The sequence below is a fragment of the Notamacropus eugenii genome, chromosome 5, assembly GCF_028372415.1.
Source record: "Notamacropus eugenii isolate mMacEug1 chromosome 5, mMacEug1.pri_v2, whole genome shotgun sequence".
Lineage (NCBI taxonomy): Eukaryota > Metazoa > Chordata > Mammalia > Diprotodontia > Macropodidae > Notamacropus > Notamacropus eugenii.
In genome coordinates this window covers 199,333,373-199,341,967 of record NC_092876.1, presented here as the reverse complement: position 1 = coordinate 199,341,967, position 8,595 = coordinate 199,333,373, and the positions used below count along the sequence as shown (strand labels likewise).

Sequence of the window (8,595 nt, the reverse complement as noted above, 5' to 3'; positions counted from 1 at the left end):
GAAGGGAATGATATCAGAGTCTCTAAGTCTGTTCATCCATGCATATGTAGAGCTGCTGGGGATGGGTTGGGGAGGGAGAGATAGAGCAGTTCCAAAAAGAGCTTCCCAGCTTTCCTCTTTTGTACAGAATATGATCCCCCTCTGACAAGTGTTATAGATGGTTCCTCCTTCCCTAGGAAATGGTGGAGAAGCCACCATTTGGTAGGTGTTACCTATTGCCTTCACTTCTAGACCTATGCTTTGGCACCTTTGGACATTGTAATTGGTTGATGAGGCAGAGGGGAAAAAAAGAGAAAAGAAGAGAGGCAGATTCATCCCATGGCTGACATCAAGCCAGTTCTCACAGAGATAAAGACCTTGGTTGTTGGGGACTTGACTGCTGAGAAAAGCTATCTGGTACAGGCATCAATGATGCAAAGAACAAAGGGTTCAAAGTTGGCTTAGGACTAGAATTTCCGATTTAAGGCAATTGTCCTGAAGCAATCTCCAGACTCTAAAGAGTATAGTGCCTGGGGTGAACAGGTTAATATTCATTCAGAGCCTTTTGTTTAGGACTCCATATATTGGGGGGAGTCTTAAATCCATAAGATGGACCAGGGCTAGAATAAGGCAGAGAACAGATTGAACTCTGACCTCTGTGAGCCCAGAGATACTGATATGAAGGGCTATGGTTCACAAATTGTATAAAATAGACACTTCCTATTCCTTTGGAAAAACCTACTACAGTCCTATGTTTCCAGGGCTTTCTAAGATGCTTGAAAACAGCCAGAGTTTTTCCAAAGATTTTATTAAATCTACTTAATAATAGCTAGCGCTTACATACATGCTATTATCACCATTTTATAAATGAGGAAACTGAGACAGAGGTTAAATGACTTGCCCAGGGTCACAGAGCTAGTGTCTATAGCCGGATTTGAATTCATGTCTTCCTAACTCCAGGTCTAGCACTCTGTCCCTGAGGTCTATTGATCTGCCTCAACTTCACTCCATCCCTAGGCCCTATCCCACCCAACCTAGTAGAATAATTCCTCCACAATACTCTCCCCCCAAAATGAGGCTCAGAGAATTAAACCTAGCTTCTAGGGTCTATTTTCCAGGGTGCTTAGTACAATACTTTGTATCTTATTATCATCACATCACCACCATCTTCTTCATCATCATTATCACATCATCAATCATTACCATCATCTTCATCAATCACCATCAATTTCATCAGTCATTATTATCACCAAACTAATAACTTACATTCACATTCAGAGTGATACATAAAAAGCTTAATAATTATCATTAAATCACAGAACTACAGAATTTCAGAGTCAGGAGGCATCTCAATGACCATCTAGAAAAACCCATACTGCTCCATTCAATGAATCAAATAAGAATCAGACTGATTTATTTGGGATCAAGCACCTCATTAACAATATAACTTTTTGTCCTATTATCAATTTACCTTCACCTAATCCCGTTCCTAAAACTCACTGTATTTGACTTAAAGTACAAATTAGACACATAACATACAAAGTAAATGTGTCTAATACTCTAGCATACAATAAACACAAAGATCTCAACTACTGGGATAAGGACTCACTCACTACTCAATAAAAATTGTTGGGAAAACGACAGCTCCAAATGGATTTGTGATCTAAATATAAAAGGTCACTTAAAAAATCAGAGAAATGTAGGGCCAGCTTGGTCACACAATACAGTTTAGTAGCAGTAGGATTCCCAACTTACCCAAGCTCCCCACCAGTGTGGCCACTCTCTTCTGCTTAATAGGGCTGTATTCTCAAATAGGTAGCTGGATGATGTAATGGACGGAGCACCAGACTTAGGGTCAGGAACACAGTAGATAAATTTCCTGGCTATGTGACCCTGGACAAGTCACTTAATCTTCCTCAGACTTGGTTTCTTCCGAGTCATTCCACCTCTTAACTTTAGAGATAAGAAAACTGACCTGCAAGTCAAAAACATTTGGGTTTAAATCCTGCCTCATCAACTTACTAGCTCTGTGACCGTGGGAAACTCATTTAACTTCTCTGGGCCTCAGATGGATCTCTAAAGCTTATCTATTGATTTGCAGAAGAAGAGGAAGAGGAAGAAAATACCTCTCCTATCTTTATAGATGCACAGGGACTATGAGTGGGGAATGCTGGCTATGCCTTCAGACACGATGGATGTGTTGGATAATTTTGCTGAATTGCTTTTTCCCCTTTTCTCTCTTTTTTCATTTTTTGCTACAAAAGATAACTCTCTGGAGAGAGGAGGGAAAAGGATATATTTGGAAGTGAAGCCAATGTGAAAACAAAAGATATCAAGAAAACAATTTTTAAGCTATCGACGCACTGCGTTCTGCATTGATGCTTCACTGAAGAAATAATAAAACCTTGACATATAGACATCACAGCCTAATAGCCCCCCAACATCACCTAGCAATTCAATATCTATGAGCTTTCTGTAACCATCACATAATGTAATGACATGACATTCTTCCACATGGAAAACATACCATTTTAGCCCCTGGCTTACACTGAAGTTGATGGGAACAAGGCAGCTGCATACACCATAAGGAGAAGGAGGCTTTTATAAAACATAGGCCATTGACTTCATCTCCTTTAATAGGCTGGCATGCTAACAGACTCTCATCTCACAAGGCCTGGTTGGAAGCTCCCTCCTCTACGGATCATTGCCTGTCAGCTGCAGTGTTCCAGGCTCTGGGTGCTGTTCATGCTCTGAGTGGCAGCAAGCTAAAAATACTGACAAGGGAGATTTTCACCTGATGAACACTTGGCACCAAGAAAAATGTGCTGAGAAATGAAACAGCCCAGACCTTTAAAAACAGATTTGAAAACCATCCCCATGTGTGAAAGTAGTTAGTGTCATGTCCTCCATTCATCCAAGACAGAAGAACGGTATTGGAGCTGTAGATGGGCAAGATTTTTTATGGTGTCTAGTTAATGCAACTTGCTGCCAGTCAGGTTTAGTAGGTGGGAGATAAGATTTTTACACATAAATAGAGAAGAGCACATTCTAATGTGCTAATAATTCTTACTCTACATGAATTCCCAGGCAAATTATTTTTCATGTTTCAAAGCCTAAAACTAGCAAGTTTTGTACCAACCACACATACAAAAGAACTGCAGGAATGTGGAAGAACTAAGGTGATTAAGATGAAGGGTGATGCCTTGAAGGAGTCTTACCTAGGGGCTTTGGCTCCTAAGCTTTTCCCCTGGCAATTCAATCGCTGGAATCTGTTGTTTAAACAAGTTTGTTAATTGAATGATTGACTATTAAGTAGACCAAAAGAATTTCAGGTTGAGGAAAGGGAATGAGAGACAGCTCAGATTCAGTAGGCTCTTGGAGATCTGTTGGAAGTAGTTTCCTCTCAAACATCATTTGAGAGTGTAGTTTAGCAACCGAACACCAAGCAGGAGTGACAAGAACTTTCTAACTTTAAGTCATACAGAATCTCAGGACAAAAACATGAACCTAGCAAATCAGAAAGTGGAAATCAAAAAGTAGACTTACTACATGGTCAACTGACTGTTCTGTGTCCCAGAGCTTGTACCCTAAAGTGAGGACTTTCCTTTTAGAAAGAAAAAGTCTATCACAATCAAGGCAAACTCTCTTAATGAGAGAAAAAAAAAAAGCTAGGAGTTTCCCTCATTCACTGGATATGTAGGGGCCCTGACATTCTGAAAGTTTAAATCTCCAGACTTTAAACTAAAAGAGAGGTAATAGGACCTCTTTTTTCTCTATTAGGGTTGGTTTTGTTATTGTTTTTTAGAATGCTAGTCCATTAGAATTTTTTCTGACTTGTTGTATGAGGTATAGATCTAAACCCATCATTTGCCATTGTCACCCAGTTTTCTCAGCGATGTTTCTATTGAATAATAATTCAATACTTTTTTACAGTGAGTTTATCAAACATTAATCTTTTTTATAAATCAGGTTCTATTTCTAATTTCTCTGTTTTATCAGACCCATTCCTTGACTTTCTGAATATAAACCATTCTTTTTTTCCATCCTTCAGAACACATCAAAGGTTTATCTTTTCTGTGACATTTTATTTAATTTGACTTTATTTTTTATTCTGAAGTTAAAAACAAAAAAAAACTTCCATATTTACAGCAGAAGAAAAAAGAGGATAGTATATGAAAAGCGAATTTCCATTTCATATCACTTGCTTTAAAAATGTATATAATAAATTCTACATGCTACTTTCAAAACGGGCTTGCTTATTTGTGTTTCCTTCTGTTCATTTTTTATAAATATTTCAATATATCCCTTTTTTTGACATCGTTAATTCCCTTCCCCTGAGCCCCACTACTCCCAATTAAAAACCTAGAGAAAGAATAAAAAAGGGCATAACAAATAAGTATCATCAAGCAAATCCATACAGTGGCTAAGATTCACAAAAATGTCTTTTTTTTGCATGGAATCCATCATTTCTCTGTCACAAAGTGGGGAACATGTTTCATCACAGGTATTCTGAAGACACGGTTGGTCATTGCATTAATCAACATTCTTAAGGATTTCAGAATATTTTTTCTTTACAATGTTGTTGTGCAGGTTCTGCTCACTTCACATTACATCAATCCCTACTACCTAGGATCTGCTGAAATCATCTCTTTCAACATTCCTTGTAGCACAGTAATAATTCATTACATTCATATACCACAATTTGTTCTGATATTATTCAACTGATGGGCACCCTCTTAAATTCTAGTTCTTTTTTTTTTCATTTTAATACTTCTTTCCCCTCTCCCCCTTTAGGATCAGGAAGCTTGTCTGTCTTGAATCTATTTCCCCTTGGCATTATTCTCTTTCTTACACCCTCCTCTAAATTTTTCACTTGTTTCCTGTGGAATTCAATGTATATCTATATCAAATTCTTTGTATATGCATGTCCCTGCATTTGACCTAATTATATACATTTCAGATAAGAGCACTCCTACCACTTCCTCCATATTTGTGTCCTCTTCTTACACACCCACTTCTAAGGAATAAACAAGTTCTACCTTCTTTTTCCTTTCTACCTTAGTATATTCTCGCTTCTACTTTTTCTTCTTTTCCTCTCTTTAAACCTTCAGAATAAAGCCAATTCACCTCCAGGATCTTTCTTTTTCTTATTTAACATCCTCAGTACACTCGAAGTTCTGAGGAGACAATTGTTACTTCACCCTATTTGAATGTTAACATTATCCATCATACAATCATTTCCAATTGCTCAAATAAGTTTACCTTTCTAGGTTTTTCTTGATTCCTGTGTTTGTATTTCCAAATTCCTATTCAATCTGTTCTTTTCATCAGAAATACCAGTTTTTATTTTATTAAAAGTTCATTTTTCCCCTATATTATTATATTCAGATTGCAAAGCAAGAGTCTTCCTGACTACACATGCCTCTGGTCACTATAGAAGGCTGGATCTGTTAGCCTGAATTGATGCTGGCTTTACTGGCAGCAACTTTCCTCTTACCTATAAACTTCCAGCTAAATTTTTGTGTAGGTGTGGGGTGGAAGAAGTCACTACTCTAGCTTCTCAATTAATTTCTTGATCATTATTCAGACTACTATGAATTTCAGGTTTTTTTCCATAATAAGTATATAGGAACTGAGTGGTCTTCCTCCATCCAGGCAGCCATCTTAGTCAGAAGGCCTTTATAATACCTTCTTATATTGACAACTGATTCCTACAAACTCAACCTAGAGTTCAAGGATATCCCCACTGTCCATCTCTATAAAGGAAAAGGAAATAGGTTGTCCTGTGACAATCACAAGGGGCAGTCATTGCCAGTAAGATTCTTACCAGAGTCCTCCTTGATCAGCTGATCACCTGGAAGATAGTCACTTACCCAACAAACCATTTACCCAACAAACCATTTACCCAACAAGTCAGAAAGGGTCAAGGAATAGTCAATATGGTGTTTGTTGCCCAACAACTCCAAGAGAAATACCAGAAGCAGAACAGAGGTCTGTATATAATGTCTGTCAATCTCACCAAGACCTTTGATACAATCAGTCAGGAGGGTTTGTGGAAGATCATGGCAAAATTTAGTTGCCCAGAGAAGTTTATCAGTATTGTATGTCAGTTCTATCATGTCCTACTTGCTCAGGGTCTGGATAATGGACAATGCTCTCCTGCTTTCCCAGTCACCAGTGGATTGAAGCAGGACTGCATACTTGCACGATGTTTTCAGCCATGTTGTCAGATGCCTTTAAGAAAGATGAAAACAACATCAAAGTCCGCTACCACACTGATGCTAAATGATATAATTTGAAAAGGCTACAAGCCAAGACTAACGTGGGAAGAGAGTTAGAGGGTGACTTTTTGTTTGCAAATGATTGTGCACTCAATGCAGCTTTTGAGGCTGAGATGCAACAAAATATGGATCAATTCTCTGCTGCTTATATTAATTTTGGTCTGACAATTCACACCAAGAAAACATGTGTTCCATCAGCCAGAACACCATAACCCATATTTGTAAATAGCAGTTACAGTAAATGGAGAAATTTTGAATGCTGTGGATAGGTTCGTTTACCTTGGTAGTATACTTTCCAGGGGAAGCTAGGTGGTGAAGTAGATAGAGCACCAGTGCAGCAGTCAGGAGGATCTGAGTTCAAATCTCATCTCAGACACTTGACACTCACTAACTGTGTGACCTTGGGCAAGTCACTTAACCCCAGTTGCCTCATCCTGGGTCATCTTCAGTCATCCCGATGAATATCTGGTCACTGGATTCAGATGGCTCTGGAAGAGAAGTGAGGCTGGTGATCTGCACAGCCCTCCCTCACTCAAAACAAAGTCAAGTGCAAGTTATATCATCATTTCTCTGATGGCATGGTCTTCTTTGGCAACAAAGGGACAGATACACACACACACACACACACACACACACACACACACACACACACACACACACACACATACTTTCCAGGGATAAACACAGAGATGATGAGGTAGCCAGAGGTAGCTCAGTGCTTGGGAGACTCTGAAGGAAAGTGTGGAAGAAAAGAGGTATTAGATCTACAAAGCTGTGCTGACTTCATTGTTGTATGCCTGTAAAACCTGGACACTCTACCAGTGCTATGCTAGGAAACTGAATTGCATCCATCTGAATTGTTCTGGGAAAATTCTGAAGGTCACCTGGCAAGATACAGTACCAGACACTGTAGTCCCTTCTCTAATTGAACTTCCAGGCACTCAAATTCTACTGCAGAGAGCACTACATTAAAGGGATAGCCACACTGTTCAAATGCCAAACATATATTTGCCTAAAAGATTATTTTACAGAGAACTCACACGAGGCAAGTGCTCACAAGGAGGTCAGAAGAAGTAATACAAGGACACTCTCAAGGTCTCTCTAAAATTTTGTTATCAATTGTGAGACATGGGAGACGCAGGACTTCCCAGCATGTCATGCCCACATCAAAGAAGGCATCGTGCTCTATGAGTGAAATATAATTGCAGTAATTCAAAAGAAATGCAAGATTCACAAATTTAGAGACATTTCCACTCCACATATTCATATAGATTATTGTGCCTAACCTACGATAGAGCCTTTTGAGCTCATATAGTTCTAATCAAGTACAAGTAGACACACTGACCCCGACACAGTGACATCATGTCCTCTTCAAGCATGAATGACAACCACCAAGCAACAACCTCAACTTGGAATAGCTAGATTGTTTTTCCAGAGAATTCAGATTATTGGGTATTAAATAAACATTCTATTTTTCTTACTTTTCAAAGCATAATAACAAAAGGGTACCCGCTTCCCACCCTGCAAACTGATGATGCAATTTAGATAAATTCATGGAAGGGGGCCTTCTCCCAGTTTCACTTTGTTTTGGTTTTTGGTAGAGAATCCCATCACCTGCTTCTGCAGAGTTGCTCTTTGGGCCACTGCACTATCCATGTCCTATGTGTCACTGAGGCATCCACTGCTTTTATAAAATGAATGACAGATTTCTATACCACAATGACTACCTTCTCTGGGTGATAACATCAAAGGAAAGAAGAAGATATCCTCTCCTCTATAGGAGCAACATATCCCTAGTCTGGAGGGGGAAATTGAGCCTAATAAGATACTAGTTACCCCTAGTGATAAAGCTCCAATCAATACCTGGGGCAGTGTCTTATAGAAAGGACACTCAATAAGGATTCGTTCATTGATTGCTTGATTGATTCAATTGGCATTTTACTTTTCTTACTTTAGGGATTTTTTGTTTTGTTTTGGCTTTGGAGGCTTTTCTTTTCTTTCTTTCTTTCTTTTTTTTTTTTTTAGTGGAACAAAATAGAAATTTCTCTGCTCCCAAGGTTAAAGGCTCTGCTTGCCCACTCAATGAGCTGGAATATGAGGACCTAAGAGATTTGGAAAAACTGTTACTCATCCCTGCTTCTAATATTGTTGTTGTTTTAATTTCTCAATGTCAAGTTGAGTAAGCATTCTTAGCTGGTGTCCTTCTATCCAAAAGGGAAATATTTTGACCTTTCTAATTATTTTTCCTCCTCTAAATTTATAACTGAATCATGCACTCATATTACTGGAAGGAATGCTTTCTCTGTCTTCAGGGGCATAAAACCCAAAACGCCAG

The 8,595-nt window shown here is 38.7% G+C and overlaps 1 long non-coding RNA gene across 2 annotated transcripts in view; it reads right to left on the bottom strand.

Moving 5' to 3' along the window:
- Window positions 1-14: 14 nt before the first annotated feature.
- The window catches only part of LOC140505653 (uncharacterized), a 45,259-nt gene continuing 36,678 nt past the window's right edge, over window positions 15-8,595 (bottom strand). For both annotated transcript variants that reach the window (XR_011967594.1, XR_011967593.1), the window contains exons 3-4: window positions 6,540-6,748; window positions 15-6,213 (exon numbers count right to left, since the gene is read on the bottom strand). This is a non-coding gene — a long non-coding RNA (uncharacterized lncRNA). The remainder of the gene's footprint in view (window positions 6,214-6,539; window positions 6,749-8,595) is intronic.